The sequence below is a fragment of the Loxodonta africana genome, chromosome 22 (genome assembly GCF_030014295.1).
Source record: "Loxodonta africana isolate mLoxAfr1 chromosome 22, mLoxAfr1.hap2, whole genome shotgun sequence".
NCBI lineage: Eukaryota > Metazoa > Chordata > Mammalia > Proboscidea > Elephantidae > Loxodonta > Loxodonta africana.
Window position 1 is genome coordinate 66,889,100 of NC_087363.1, and position 17,441 is coordinate 66,906,540.

The following is a 17,441-nucleotide window of genomic DNA, read 5'->3' on the forward strand; positions in this document are numbered from 1 at the left end:
CCTGGTGGATTCGAACTGCCAACCTTTTGATTAGCAGCTATAGCTCTTAACTACTACACGACCAGGGTTTCCTCTGTACTACTAAACCAAACCCAGTGCTGTCGAGTCGATTCCGACTCATAGCGACCCTAAAGGACAGAGGAGAACTGCCCCATAGTGTTTCCAAGGAGCACCTGGTGGATTTGAACTGCCGACCCTTTGGTTAGCAGCCATAGCGCTTAACCACTACACCACCAGGGTTTCCTCTGTACCACTAGGAGCTAGTAAAAACAGAGAGATCTAAGGGGTCAGCAGAATTAGGATTTTTTGTTTTCTCCCACCCACCCCACTGCTGTCCCTACAAGATGTACAATGACAGTTTTATAAAGAATGACTAACCAGCATTCAGGTAAAAATGATACTTGTACTCAGATTAGGAATAACCATAAATCACACACTGGACTTTGCAATCACCTGCAAATTCCCTACTTGTAACTTTGAAAAGAGATTCATTTATTTCAAAAATAAGAAAACTGATCTCAGGAAAAAAAAAAAAAAACCTTATTAAAATACATGGCTTGCAAATGTTTAGAATCTTATATTAGAGGTGCTAATTTCTTTAACATGCAAAGATTATTTATACGTAGCTACAGAAAACAAACAACCAAACAGAAAAATGGGCAATGACACACAGACGTCATTAGAAGTCATTACTAGTCACCTACCCTCACAACTTGTTCCTTGCTGTTAGAGTCCACCTCCTACCATCAAGGCTAAAAAAGTGGCAGACTTTTGCCTTCCCAGCCTCACTTGTACCTAGGATATGGGTACATGCCCAATCTTGGTCAACAGGATCTGAGCAAAAATCTGCTGAGAGGTTTCCAGGAAAGGTCTTCCTTTCAAAAAGAAGAGATGTACATGAACAAATAAGTATCCTTCGTCTCCACTGGCTGTGGTCACTGGAGCTGGGCTGAACAAAGACTCTTCTCTTTCGCACATCCCACATCCAAACTCTGAACTAATCCTTTCAATTCTACCTTCACGATACACACAGAATCACTTCTCTCCACATTAATCCTAACCTGTTCTGAATTCTCTCTCGTCCTGCCAATATTCTCTCAACTAGCATTCCTCCTTCCACCTTTACTCCCCTCATTCTAGTCTCAACACAGCACCCAGACTGCACCTTTTGGAGTCCAAGTCAGATAAGGTCACTCTACTCAACCCACTCCCTCCCCTCAGAGGTGTCCCATCTCACCCAGAGTACAGCCAAATGTTCTCCCAATGTTCTGCAAGGTCCTGAACGATCTTACTCTTGCTACTTCCTACCCACTCTTTCCCTCTATCACGCAGCTCCTTCCATACTGTTCTTTCAGTTCTCTGTGCATGCCATGGGCGAGGCCTTTGCACTGCTATTCCCTCTGCGGAATGCATTTAGGTCTCTGCTCAAATATCACCACCTCCTTGAAGTCTTCCCTCACATTCCCATTTAAAATGCTTCCACTCAGGCCACCCCTTATCCTTTCATTGCTTTATTTTTCTTCATAACACGTGACATCTTTTGACATACTACAAATTTCACCTACTTGCTTACGTACAGTCTTCCCCCTACTAAATATAAGCTCTACGAGGTTGGTAAATTTTGTCTGTTTTGCTCACTGCTGTATCTCCCATGCTTATAGAATACTGCCTAGTACACTGCAGGAGCTTAATAATTATTTATTAGGTGAACCAATCTACCAACCACCAACAAAAGGCTGAGAATAAAAGTGCAGAAAAATGAAAAGCATCTAGTTTTTTGATAATTTCATTGAGCCACTGAAGCACAACTGAAATCTCTCCAACTCTGAAATTCTGGTCATGTGAGCTATAATTCTACCCATTGTTTAAGACATTTTTAATTAATATTTCTATTATTTGGAGCCGAAAGGAACCTGATACAGGACATAGGCAGTTTGCAAAAAAAAAAGAAACACTAGAGGCAGATAAATGAAAACTCAATTTAACTCAGTTATAAGATATGCAAGTTAAAATAACCTGTTACCCAGGAAAACTTAAAAGCTTATTAATACATGTATATTCCATTTAACATGCCTCATTAAAACACTTGCGGCATTTAGAACATTTTTAATTTTACACATAAACACATGTAACAGAATAAGAGTAAGATCATCTATTACCTGTATTTTTCCCCATGCTCTGAGTGCCAGACAGGACTGTTCACTTCATGGACAACAATTAAGAAGAGGAAAAAAAAAAAAAAAAAAAAGTTGCCTTTGATGAAGTGCTTCCTCTATGCCTGCCACCACGTTAAGCGCTTTTACATGCATTACCTTATTTATTGCTCACAATAACCCTACTGAACAGATACTATTATTATCCCCATTTTAAAATCAAGGAAACTGAGTTACAAAAAGAACAATCAGTCCCAAATCGAATGGCTGCTAAGTGGCGAGGCCAGGATTTGAATCTAGGCAGCACTATCAGATCCCGATATGCTACTATACAAACAATATCGGCCAATAAACAAAACATTCTCTCAAACTGGATGTGTTCTGTAGCGTGTTATTTACACCACCAGGGCCTTTTTCCGCCATTTATTTTGGGCTTGGGTTTTGCCCCATAAGAACTGGAAAAAAGTATGTAAGTGACAGTGCCAAACTTAGCAGAAAGTAACATTCTGACATGAAAGATAAAAGTGAAAAGACAATTAAAGACTGGTGGAAGTCCATCTTGGTTTTCTCAACTGAAAAAAAATGGAGGTAATAATAGTACTTACTTTATAAATTGTTGTGAGGGTTAAATAAATTAAAACAGCACGTGTAATAAAGCACTTCAGATAGTGCCTGACATATATTAAATAATCAGGTTGCTATTTTGTATCATCATTACCATGAAATGCTTCATAAATATCGCTGAAGCCTAGAAACATTGGCCAAGGGCTGTAGGACTGGTAGCTGGAGGAAACTATGGCCAGACGCAGGTTATGACTTCAAGAATATTGAAAAGAAAAAGAACAATTGATGTTAATTCTAGGAGCAAATTTCTGAAGTGACTCAGTAAAGAAAAAATTGTATTAGAATCCCCACTCCTATTTTCAGAACTATAAGCCCTGTCCGTTCCTCTCCCACCAGCACATGCTGTTGGTGAGGACACATGCCAGGAAAGGGACACACAGTGCTCTGAGAGTCTAAGTCATACATCATTTTTGGAGGGCAGTTGGTCAGTATCCATCAGAACTTGAAATACATGAATTCTTTGGTGAGAGAATGCTACATCAAAAAATTTATTTTCTAGAATATGCCCACAACTATAAATAAAATCTACAAGGAAGAAAAGCTTGGCGACATACTTTAGAAATATCAGCCATTGAAAACCGATGGAGCACAGTTCTACTTGGACACACGTCAGAATCAGCTCGATGGCATCTGGTTTACAGGGCTGTTCACTACAAAGATAACAATGATCCCCCTACTTTAAATCCTCCAATGGCGTCCACCGCACTGAGAACCGAATCCCAAGTCCCTGCCCTGCTAGAGGGCACTACATGGTTGGGCTCCTGCTCACCACTCATACAGGATCTCCTAACCTCTCCTATTTATCCACTAATACCAGTCTTTCATTTTTTATTTCATTGTTTTGGGGTCCTTTTGGCTCATTCTTGTTTTGAAGCATTCAAAATGAACCATGTTCGTCCTAAATTTTCTCACAGCCGCCTCATCATTCAGGTCTTAGTTTCAATGTCGCTGCTTCAGAGAGACCTTCCTGATCACACTAGCCACGTGCACTGTTGTCTCTCTCAGTACCATTCCCAAACACTCTCAATACCACTGCAGCATATTTTATTTTCTTGATAGATCGTCTCAACATCTGAAACTAGTAGGAATGCATTTTTGTGACTTTTTGCATTGATGTTGTGTCACGAGGGCAGGGGCTTGGTCTCTTGTTCACCACTGAACCCTCAGCATCTAGAACAATCTCTGGCATAAGTAAACACTAGATAAATATCAATTAGATGGACGAAAATTATGCAGTTTTGAAAAGAATGAGGTAGATGTGCACACAGTAAAATGGAAAGATGTCCAAGGCAGTTAAGCAAAAAAAGCAAATCACAAAGCAATATATACAAAATGATCCCATCTGTGTAACATTAAGTACACATGTATACATACAGGCTGAAAACGTATCAGCAGAGCAAAAGTCAAGGAAGATACACAATAAAGAGTTAGCAGTAATTATCTCTCAAATGTGGGGCTGAAGACGGGGCAGAGTGAGGCCTTTCACCTTCTAAATTATGCTCTCCTGAGCTATTTGAATATTTTTACCAGCAGGTATTATGTTCATAATTTTTTGTGATGCTTTCCCCAATCCTTCACCTGCTCTAATAGTTCCATCACGCTCAGTTGGCACTCCCTTTTCTAAACACCCAGAACACAACTTAAAGCTCCTATTACATTTCTACATTGTTTAAGTAAACATCTGTTTACTGTTTATTAGTCTGCAGCCAAATAGTAGAAGAAACATATATATTTATCTCTTTTCCATAAAACACCATTTAAATGGTAGTTTAAAAAATTGAGAAAAATTTTTATTTAAAAAATAAGGTAGACAGTTCTTTTCTAAAGAAAACAAAACACAGGTTGGGGAGAGGGAACTATTGAAGCTATTATGGGAGGTGGCACTTCAGGGTAAAACAATGGAGTCCTGAATGTCAGGGCATGAAAGAAAAATGACCAGCTTCACCCTAAAATACAGCCTGGCAGTCATTAATTCCTATCAAGAGTTCACTGTGAGCTCTTTTGCAGCCTAATTTTTAAATCGGAATAACTAAGAATCAGCAGATATTTGATTTAAAAAGCCCAGAATATAATTGAGACCAAGACATCAGCAGCAAAAACTACCCTAGAGCAAATGGTTAAGGGGGAGAAGGGCTACACTAAAGAAAACTCATTACATTTTCAGAGAGGTTAAAGATTATGAATTCATATCATAAGAACAGGGTGCTGGGGAGAAAGGAGGAAGAATTCTCAGAAATTTAAAACATGACTACCAAAATAAAATTAAAGGATTTAAGAATAAAGGGGAAGAAATGCTCAGAAGAAGAGTAAGACAAAAAGATGGGGCAGGGATTAGTTCAGGAGGTCCAACTAACAGGAGTTATAGAGTGAACAAAGAGTAATTAAAGCAATAATAGGAGAATTTTGAAGGGGTCCTGGTAGCACAATGGTTAGATACTCAGCTGCTAACTGAAAGGTCAGAGGTTTGAACCCACCTGCCGCTCCTCAGGAGAAAGATGCGATGTGGCAGTCTGCTTCCATAAAGATTTACAGCCTTGGAAACTCTATGGGGCAGTTCTACTCTCTCCTATAAGGTCACTATGAGTCAGAATCAACTGGACAGCAACGGGTTTGGTTTGTTTGGAGAACTTCCAAGAACTGAAGAACATAAGTCTTCAATTTAATTGTAATGAAAAAGAACTGTACATCAATAAGAAATTTGTTTAACAAGAATAAAAAGAAGGCTGTAAAGAGATTCCACGGAGGAAAAGAAAAAACCTATCGCTCACAAAGGAACAAAAATCCTATGATATTCAGACTTCTCCTCATCAATGGATACTAGAAGACATTAGAGTAATGCCTTCAAATATCTGCAGGGAAATAATTTTCGACTTAGTCTGGCTTGAGTGAAATAATATCTGTCAACTACATGGGCTTTGATGAAGACCTTTTTAGATATGCAATGACTCAAAAATTTATCTCTCACATAATGCCTCTTCTAGAAATTTATGTAAGATATGTACTATATTAAAACAAAGAAATAGCTCAAGAAAACATAGAGATCCAATCAATAACAGTAGAACCAAAGTATGAATGCAGTCAAGTAAGTCCAGCACAAGAGCTACACAGAGTTGGATAGCATCTAGTCCAAACTGAAGAAAGAGGGCTGACGGTGCTCTATCCATAGCAGGGGGAGTACTCAATATATACAATGTAACTAATAAAAACTAGCTACACGAAAAGACTGAAAACAATGGAAAAAACAAAGGTGACGACTATGACAAGAAAATACACTCACCCCCCCAAAAAAAAATACAAGGAAAAGTAATATTCTCCTTGTCTTTGCTGTGACCAGTATTTATACAATCACAATAACATAAACTACTCACTAATTTTCAACTTTTAAAATCAAATCATAAAGTACAAAGGAGTACAATACAGAGTATAAATCTCCTCAATCTTGACAATGTCAAAGTAGGAATGACAGATAAGTGTACACTGCAGGAAGGAAGGGTGAAGCGAAAAGCTGAGACACTAATATCCTCAATTTTTCTACTTGGGAAATCAAGACAGGCAATCTATACAAACAAAGAAAATGCCTGAGTATATTACGTGAGCTTTTCAGAAATAACAAACAAAAAGTGATGTATCTGTTGGGGAACTGGATGTAAGTGAGCCAAATCCTCACTTATCAGAGCACAAATAAATCTAAAATTGATTATAGTTCATGAAATTAAAATAAGCATGATTTAATCACGACAATATCACATGATGAAACAATTTAAAAGTTTTCTTTGGAGAGTGGCACCAAGGAGTAAGGGTTAGTGATCTCAATTATAAGCGCTTTATTTAATTTTTTTCAACCATTTGCATTTATTACTTTGTAAAATTTTAATACATTTAGGAAAAACCCTTAACGAATACTGATCTCCTAAAAAACAATGTGTAACTAAAATTTTTGTATGCCTAAGTTTTTCTCCATAATTTCCAAGGCTTTCAACCATCTTTACAGGGATATGTAGACAATTAAATAAGTTATATGATCATAAACACAGAAAATCCCCAAGAGTCCACAAGAAAGCCTGTACAGATAATAGACGAACTCAGCAAGATTGCAGGCTACAAGATCAACAGACAAAAATCAGTTGGGTTTCTACATACCAGCAATGAGAAATCTGAAAGGGAAATGAGAGAAACAATTCCATTTATAAAAGCATCTAAGAGAATAAAATACCTAGAAATAAATCTAACCAGGGACGTGAAGGGCTTACATAATGAAAATTATAAAACACTGCTGAAAGAGATTAAAGACTTAAATAAATGGAAAGATGTTCCATGTTCAGGGACTGCAAGACAATACTGTTAAGATGTCAATACTACCCAAAAAGATCTATAGATTCAACTCAATCCCAATGAAAATTCCAACAGCCTTCTTTAGAAAAATGGAAAAACCAATCCTCAATTTTATATGGCATGGCAAGAGGCTCTGAACAGCTAAGGCAATGTTGAAAGAGAAGAACAAAGTAGGAAGATTCACACTTCCTAATTTTAAAACATTACACAGCTATAGTAATCAAAATGGTCTTGTACTAGTATAACAATAGAATGAGCACATAAACCAATGGAATAGAACAAACAGTCCAGAAATAAACCCACATATCTATGGTCAACTGATTTTTGACAACAACGTTAAGTCCATTTGATGGGAAAAGAATAGGGTCTTCAATAAATGGTATTGGGAAAATTGAATTTACACACGCAGAAAAACAAAAACAGGATCCAGGCCTCACACCATATACAAAAACAAATTCAAAACAGCTTGAGGACCTAAATGTGCAAACTAAAACTGTACAATTCTTAGAGGAAAATGCAGGGGCAAAGTTGCTGGGCCCAGCTTTTAACAATGGATTATGTAATATAATAACAAAAGCACAAACAGCAAAACACAAAATAAACAATGGCACACCATAAAAGTTTAAAAAATTGTTCATCAAAATAGTTTACAAAAAAAGTGAAAAGACAAGCTACCTGCAGGGAGAATATTTTCAGAATCTAATACCCAAATATATATAAAACTTTGACAACGTAACAACAAAAAGACAATAACCCAATCATAAAATGGGCAAAGGATTCAACAGACACTGCACCATGGAGAACATTCAAATGGCCACCAAACACATGAAAACATGCTCTACATCATTAGCCAACAGGGATGCAAATCAAAAGCACAATAACGTAACATTTCACTCCCACTAGGATGGCTAAGATAAAAAAAAAGACAAATGTTTGTTATGATGGGGAGAAACTGGAATCTTTATCCATTGCTTGTGGAAATGCAATATGGTACAGCCATTGTAGAAAACACTGTGGCATTTCCTCAAAACACTAAAAACAGCACTACCATAGCCCAACCATTCCAGTCCTAGGTATATACCCAAAACACTTGAAAAAAGAGACTCAAACAGAACCTTGTACGCCAGCGTTCATTCAGCACTATTCCCAATAGCCAAAAGGTGGCAACAACCTGAATGCCCATCAGCAGAGGAATGGGTCAACAAAATGTGGTAAAAACATACAAGAGAATGCTACTCAGCCAGGAGAAATGAAGTCTTGACAGACAGTACGATACGGATGGAGCCTGAAGACATTACGCCAAATGAAATCAGTCAATCACAAAAGGACAACTCACATGTATCAAAAGACAAGAAAAGGCTTATGTACAGAGACCAAAGTTTATTAGTGGCTCTTAGGGGTGAGAGGGAAGGGAGAAGAGGGAAGTATTGCTTATGGAGTACCGAGTTGTGGTTTATGGAGATGGAAAAATCCCATTGATTAAGGGTAGAGCTGTACAGCCAATTAATGTAATTGCTTGCAGTAAGTTGTACACCTGTGAAAAGTTGAATTGGCAAAAGTTGTGTGATAGGTACATTAAAAACAATAACCAGAAAAAAAGTAGCTGCTGAAGCTAAAGAAAAAAAAAAAGCTGAAGCTACTTACGTACAAATACCTCATGGGATATGGTTCCTTGGTTTGGAGGTTTAGGGTCATGATTTCATGGGACACCCCAGTTAATCTGCCTAGTAACATGTGTCATGCTTCTGTTCTACCTCCTAATTCATGGCGTAGTGCCTGGGGTCTTAAAAGCTTGTAAGTGGCTATCCAAGGCACAACAACTGGTCTCTATTTGCCTGAAACAGAAAGGAGAGTCAGAAGTAGGAGGAAATAAAACGTGTGGCTAATTGCCTCCATGAATTAACTGCACTTTGCCATGAGACTAGAAGAACTGGATGGTGCCTAGTTACCACTGCTGAATATTTTGATCAAAGAGTCTATAGAACAATCTTAATCAAAAGGTGGTAAATACAGAAGAGCATTTCAAAACCTCATGGACTCCAGACTTTCTGGAGCCATGTCGGCTGGATGAATCCGTGAAAACTACTGCCTTGAGATAATCTTTAAACCTTAAACCAAAAACAGCCCCTGGAGTCTTCTTAAAGCCAAGCTTAAGTTTAGCTTAACCAGTAAAAAAAAATGTCTGCCTTGAGCATTATGTTCTTTGAAGGACTATCTATACGGGATCATCTTGACAACGGCAACCCAAAAGATCAGATAGGAACCTTAGGGGGCAGTGAATTTATGCTGATGTGGAAGGGATAACTGAAGAGGAGGGTGAGGATGGCTAAACAACTGGAAGAACGTAATCAATGTCACTGAACCGTACATGCAGAGACCTCTGAATTGGTATATGCTCTGCTCTATATACTCTCGACAACAATATAAATTTTAAAAATAAGTCAAGTTATAGGATGTATATTACTATCACCAAAATTATTTGGCCATCATCCCATTTCAAAGTAAAATCTAAATGTAAATTTAATTCACAGAACTTCAGTCAATACATCTGTATCGCTGGATTCTCAATTTTAATACTTATTTTACCATAAACACAGAAACGTATCTTTAACACTTTTTTTCAAGATTGCTTTAGGTTTTATTGATGTGCATGATACATTCCACCTCTTTCTTTGTACTTTTTACAATAAACTTTTAGATAATAAGTTTATTATTTTGTAACATGTCAGAACCCTAATATATTTCTTAAAATTTATATAAAACACACGATACAAAACAGAACAAGTTATCACATATTACTATTCAAAACAGATGGTTTAGTTAAAATAAAAAATATTTAGGTAAAACTACATAGCAATCAGTTGGCAGCAGGGCCAAATACAGGAACAAAAACCAGTTATTGAAAAATCTGAAATACATCATCAGTTTCTCCAGATAAAAAGAGGTTTTGTTTGTTTGCTTTTTTCCTGTTGTTAGAGGTAGTGGTAGTTGCTTCCCTTTTGTAGGGAAAAGACAACCAACGGGGCTACAGCAGCATTATGGCCTATGGTTGTTAGTGTTTTGTTTAACAACGTACTGCTCTAGAAACAGAAGGTTTTTGTTTTTGTTTTTTTTTTAAAACAAAACCTTTAAAAAGCAAACTGAGATTTACTTCTCCTAACTACAAATTACACAGTGAGGAAGCTTCTGTACTATTATAGCATTATTCTTTTTCATCACGAAATCTCATCAATACCAGTTAAATAAACTAAATTAGGGCAACTGTTCACAGAAGGAACACTTCAGATTCCTTTTCAACATTAGGGGCCAAGAGCCTATGCCAGCCACCCAAATGCACATACCATACATCGTACTTCAATCAAAACACAGTTACTTCTCAATTATCCAGGAAAGGTTAACAAAAAGCTAAGAAACATTCAAAAAAAAATTTACCAAACTCTCCTCTAACCAAAAGACAGTAAAATTGCATAATTTGACACTTAAGAAAAATTCCATTTTTGCTGTCATTAAAAGTAAGCAAAAAAAAAAAAAAAGGTCATAATTCTCTAATAAGGCATTTGGTGGTCTAGAAAGAATACAACTATAGCACATTTTCCTTATTTATTTTAGTTTTGAAAACATGGTCTTCAGGCATATTTGAAAACGTTTGCACAAAGCAACTATACAACCAGGTCAATAATTATATTGAAACAAACATGACACTTTACGTTGGAAGCAGCAACTGTTTATTCAAAAATATATACTACCAGACAGGTACACTTGAAATTTATCTTATTAGAATACACTGTTTCTAAATCAACAGTCTTTATAAGAACACAGAACATATACTTCAATATTATTTAACTTTAAGGAGCCCTGGTAGTGCAGTGGTTAAGCACTCGACTGCTAACCAAAAGATCCACAATTCAAGCCCACCAGCTGCTCCGCAGGACAGATGTGGCAGTCTGCTTCTGTAAAGATTTACAGCCTTGGAAGTCCTATGGGGCAGTTCTACTCTGTCCTATAGGGTCGCTATGAGTCGGAATCGACTCAACAGTTAAGTGGTTTGGTTTTGGTAAGGCCACCTGAAATCAATATTAAGTACCTTAGAGTAGGTAACAGTCTGGAGCCCTGGTGGTACAGTGGTTACGCGTTTGGCTGCTAACCAAAAGATCAGCAGTTCGCATCTCCCAGCTGCTCCTTGGAAATCCTATGTGGCAGCTCTACTCTGACCTACAGAGTCTCTCTGAGTCGGAACCGACACCGGGTTTAGGTAACAGTCCACACAGGAGTTTGTGAACATGATGAAGTTAACCCTGTACTGCTGTCGGGTGCCACAGAGTCAATTCTGACTCACAGCCACCCCATGTGACAGGCAAAACTGCCCAATACAGTTTTCTAGGCTGAATCTTTAGGGGAAAAGGAGCCCTGGTGATGCAGTGGTTAAGCACCTGACTGTTAAAAAGTCGCACGAACCCACCAGCTGGTCCTCGGGAGAATGAGTGGCAGTCTGCCTAGGTAAAGGGTTAACAGCCTTGGAAATCCTATAGCACAGTTCTACCATGTCCTGTAGGGTCTCTATAAGTCACAACTGACTCAATAACAACAGGTTTTTTTTTTTTTTTTAATCTTTAGGGCAGCAAAGTCACCAGGTCTTTCTCCCACTGAGGCGCTGCAGAAGCAGCTGGCTGGGTTTAAACCACCATCCTTTCGGTTAGCAGCCAAGCATCCACGAGGGCTCCTCTTAAATACTTACTGAAAAGTGTATATGTATTTAATTCATCCTCTCAGCTTGTAACAAGTTCTCTAAAATATACTGGCTAGTAATAATTTTGGGTTTGGATTTTATTTCTTCTAATTAAATGCGGGCAATTAAATTACCCGGAAATATGTTAAAATGTTGGTTAAGCTACCAAAAGTTGTTTTCTAAATTAAAAAATTAATAAAAAAACATTTTTTAATAAAGCTGGGAATTAAACATACATGAGATGTACTGAAAATCCTCAAACCTGTAATGAAATACCTGAGTCAAAGTTTCTTCCCCCAGAAAGCTTTCAAATGTTATATATATATATACACACACATATACATACATACAGACATATACACACTACAAAATATGTTAAATTCTTATTACCATTTAAACATTGTGGCAGTGTATATCTCGTCTTATGTATACACACATTGTTATACAGAATAGGAATCAAAATGCAGAGTTATTCTAGAAAAGTTAATAAAACTGTTTAAGAAACTAACTGAAAATCTTAAGAACCAAGGAAGAGATACTATTTTATTCTTACTACTCACAACATGTTACTGCTCATAATTAACTTTCCAATCCAGAGGACTATTCTTCTTTCTTGTTGCCAAACTTAGCTTTGATTCCACAATGGAAATACACATCACCATGAAGAGCGCCATCATGTTTAATGTTTTAATAGTTAAATGCATAATACTTGTACACAATTTTTTTTTAATTTTTCTTTGTTTAATAGTACAACCCAAGCCAAGTCACCCTCCGAAACCAGCTGCAAAAAAATGTGATCCTCTGAAGAAAAACAAGAACTTTTTTACCTTTCAGGCATTCTGAGTTCTGATTCTTTCGGTCATTTCACATGTTTTAACCCAAACCCGTCTACTAAGAACTGCTATCGCGGCTCGTACAGGTGTTACCCTGCCAGACTCTGCACCCCTGGCTAAGAACACGGCCCGCTCCACCCACCCACCCTCCCGACTCTGCTGGACAGGGCGGCCCTGGGCTCTCAGTCAGTCCTGCCAGCCGGCTCCACGGCAGCCCCCCCAGTGGAAGAACAGGCGGCGTCAAGGTCCTTCCCGCGCCTTCTCCTCTGGCCCCGCACGCTCCCGCTGCCAGCACGCACGCACACACAGACACAGACGCGCTCCGCTGCCAGCACACGCACACACTCCCACTGCCAGCACGCGCGCACACACACGCTCCCGCTGCCAGCACGCACACACACACGCTCCCGCTGCCAGCACACATACACGCTCCCGCTGCCAGCACGCACACACACACGCTGCCAGCACACACACACACGCTCCCGCTGCCAGCACGCACACACGCTCCCGCTGCCAGCACACACACACACACGCTCCCGCTGCCTGCACGCACACACACACGCTGCCAGCACGCACACACACACGCTCCCGCTGCCAGCACACGCACACACATGCTCTCGCTGCCAGCACGCACACACGCTGCCAGCACGCACACATACACACGCTCCCGCTGCCAGCACGCGCACACACACACGCTCCCGCTGCCAGCACGCACACACACGCGCCAGCACGCACACACACGCTCCCGCTGCCAGCACGCGCACACACACACGCTGCCGGCACACACACACACACACACACACACACACAGCCAGCACGCGCGCACACACGCTCCCGCTGCCAGCACACACACACGCCGGCACACACACACGCTGCCGGCACGCACACACACACACACACGCTGCCAGCACACACACACACACGCTCCCGCTGCCAGCACGCACACACACACACACACACGCTCCCGCTGCCAGCACGCACACACACACACACACACACGCTGCCGGCACACACACGCTTCCGCTGCCAGCACGCACACACACGCTTCCGCTGCCAGCACGCACACACACACACACACACACACACACTCCCGCTGCCAACACGCGCGCGCACACACACGCTGCCAACACACACACACACACGCTGCCAACACACACGCACGCACGCTCCCGGGGGCCTACGAGGCAGGCGGAAGGGAGGTGGGGCAAGCGGGGCAGAGAAAGTAGATCCGACGACTCCGAGTCGGCGCCTGCGAAAAGGTGGCGTGGACTTCTCCAAGCCCGGATCCGGAACAGGCTACAGACTCCCAGCGGGGACCGCCTCGGAGGTTAACTCTTCGCTAACCGTGCACTGAAACTTTCCCCACCATATACAGGTACTACTTTCCCCTTACTGCTTTATTTCAAGTAACAAGTTGATTTCCTTTTTCATACTATTTAAAGAAATTTGACTGGGAGCCGAGAATATAAAACAAAGGGCAACAAACACGTTTTTCATCATTTTGCACCGTAACGTCAAAACTGACACATTAACCACTTCGAAGTATACCAAGAATGTCCACTTGGACCTTACTCTCCCAAACCAGAGTCTTTTTTCCCCCACTTAACAAAGAAATTTTTTCATTGAAACAAGTCTGTTCAAAACGCTCCAAATTTTTCTTACTCCTTATAAATGTTTAGCATGTTTTTTAAAAAATTAAGATTTTCTTTAAACTGCCTTTTCCAAACTTCAAAACAAGCATCTGAAATCATGGACAATTACCCTCCTGCCCCATAAACAGAGAATATTACTTCTTCTCCAACTTTCTAATCCTCTACTAGCTGGCCAAGTGTTTTCTACTCCTGGCAGAGAACAAAAATAAAAGAAACATTATGTAACTGTAGTCTACTTCTGTTGTCCTAATAAACGAATATTCTAGCTTAAATGATTATTTAACAGTGGTCTTGGTGACCAAAGAATTCCTACTCTTAAATAAACAAATGTTTTAATATTGGTTGGAGAGGGGGAAAAAAAGACCAGTGTAAACAGAGGTCAAATTATGATTTTGTTTCCCTAGAGGCCAGGTCAAAAAACTACCTTTTTTTTTTTTTTCCAAATCTAGTATCGTGTAAAATCTTCTCCAAATCTGAAATGTTGGAGTGATCCCACTACAATTCAGAGTCATAAAGTCAAGAGAGCAGTTAAGATTGGAGACAACCAAGACAGCAGCCCTTCTCAAAAGTTGCTGACTATATATATACATGATTGAGTACAAACTGGGGGCAAACCCAAGCTTCTTGGTCAAAAAAAACCCTGAAAACTAAAACAGACTATTCTTTCAGTATAATGAAGTTAACAACGTAATTTCAAAGAACTGACTATAATGAACTGTGAAATTATTTTAAATAGTTTTAGAAGATGCAATGCAAAATGGTTTCTGACTTTTATTTCCACTATAATGTAATTATTTTCAAATATAAATAAAATTCTACACAAGTTTCAATTCTAAGATTTTTGTCCTAATTAAATTTTTTAAAGTTCTTGTGCAGTAGAAAAGGTACATAAAGCACAAAGATTTGCCTATAGTAAAAAATACCCAATGAGATTTAATAAAAATACTGCATTTGAAGAAATTGTTTCTAGTGTCATCGATTAAGAGATTCCGTCCCTTAATCGTTTTTGGTTTTATGTGCCCTTCTACTGGAGTCAGAATGGACAACAAATGGAGTACAAATTAAGATGTTATACAATGGCTTATTCTGTATACAAGAAGCTTGTCAGCATTTAGATTAATCAGTACTATCGGCTTTTACCAACGGAGCCCTGGTGGCACCGCGGCTAAAGCAATGGACTGCTCACCAAAAGGCTGGTGGCTGGACCGCCAGCGGCTCCACGGAGGGAGGCTCCACGGAGGGAGGCTCCACGGAGGGAGGCTCCACGGAGGGAGGCTCCACGGAGGGAGGCTCCACGGAGGGAGGCTCCACGGAGGGAGGCTCCACGGAGGAAGATGCGGCAGTCTGCTTCCACGGAGATCTAGAGCCTTGGAAACCCTGTGGGGTCACTATGAGTCAGAATCGACTCGACGGCCGTGGGTTATTGGCTTTATCAATGGCAATGTTTTCTGTTTGGTTTTGGTTTATCAGGTGTGATGAACTCATCACTTCCCCTCACCCACTCCATGCTTTCCCTTCCCCCACAACTTCCCCTAAAATTCTAAATATCACCTAAGACCAAGCTGCATACATTAGTAGGCACAGTGCAGTCAAGTACTGTGTAGAAGAGCAGCCACCAATATGAATATTAAGGGTCAAAGCAATGCGAGTTAAGGAAAAATAGAACAGGAGTAATGGTAATTAAAGAAAAAACTACTCTACGTTTATGTAACATGTTTACCTGTGACTCTCAAAATGCTGAACCATTTTTCATTAAGGCTGTGAAATAAGTTCTCAATATCTTCATGATGAAAGAGATTAGTTACTAGTGCTAAGTTATTTAAAAAAAAAAAAAAAAAGGAACAATTCTAAACTTTAAACTTAAAGGAGTTTCTCTTCCCGGTACTATGTTTTACTAATGAGATAGAGAATGGGAGTGAACAGAACAGGATACGGGTCTTAAAGTCAAATGTTCTGAGTTTCCAAAAGTTAATCCTAATCTACGAATATTTTTTTGTTATCCTAATCTACAAATATTTTTCTTAATTCCTTCATTCTACTAAGAAGTGAATAAAACCTTAGATGCATGCAAGAAATAACAGCCATGTAACTACACAAAAATAGTCTCCTATATAACCAAATGAAGCAAAATACTTAGAGCAAATGTCTTAAAATGTATGTTATATAAAAAGCCTAAATTAATAATATGAAAAACTTTAAGAATCCCCACCCCCAACAGACTATGGGCAAAACATGACTGCGCGATTCACACGAAGTACAGAATAAAATTCAGAAAACTTCAACAGCCCTACTAATCAAGTAAAAAATTTAAAGTATTTTTTTCAATTATTAAATAGTAAAATAAAGAGTTTAATACACCATGCACGACAAGGTTCAGAGAAACTGCTTCTATCACACATTGGTGTTGACATTATAAAGTAGGGCAGCACTTGTGCGGAGCATTTCACAATTTTAATGAAAATAAGAGTTCATATTTAGTAAGAATTTACTGAGTAGCAAGAACTGTTCTAAATGCCTGTTCAACATATATAGCCTACTTAATTCTCCCAGTGACCCTATGTTAGGGATTCTACTATCATCCCCACTTTACAGATGAGTAAATAGGCCCAGAGATTAAGTGACTTACACACTCATACAATTAGAAAATGACAGAGCCAGAATTTGAGACCAAGCAATTGGATACTACAGCGGAACTGTCTCTTAACATGCCATCGACTTCAACTCATGGCAGCCCGGTGTGGGTCAGAGTTGAACAGCGCTCCACTGAGTTTTCAGTGGCTGATTTTTCAGAAACAGACCTCTAGGCCTTTCTTTTGAGGCGCCTCTGGGTAGACTTTTCAGTTAGCAGCAGAGAACATTAACTGTTAATACTATCCAAGGACTCTCTCAATATATATAACCCAAAATCCCACTGTCATCAAGCCGAAGTAGACTCATAGTGACTCTACAGGACAGAGTAGAACTGCACAAGGTTTCCAAGGCTGAACTCTCCAGGGAAACAGAATGTCACATCTTTCTCCAGTGGAGCAGCTGGTGGGTTCGAACCGCTGACCATTTGGTTTGCAGCTGGGCGCTTTAACCACTACACCACCAGGGCTCCTTCAATATGTTAACAGCCCTA

At 39.5% G+C, this 17,441-nt stretch overlaps 1 protein-coding gene across 15 annotated transcripts in view; it reads right to left on the reverse strand.

Moving 5' to 3' along the window:
• Positions 1-17,441, reverse strand: part of KMT2C (lysine methyltransferase 2C) — a 395,919-nt gene that overhangs the window by 349,418 nt on the left and 29,060 nt on the right. The window contains exon 1 of one of the 15 annotated variants that reach the window (XM_064275094.1): positions 2,160-2,251. The exons of the other annotated variants lie outside the window; for them this stretch is intronic. The gene's annotated coding sequence lies outside the window, so the exon portion shown is untranslated. Of the gene's footprint in view, positions 1-2,159; positions 2,252-17,441 lie in introns of those variants that run through there. 15 annotated transcript variants of the gene reach the window in all.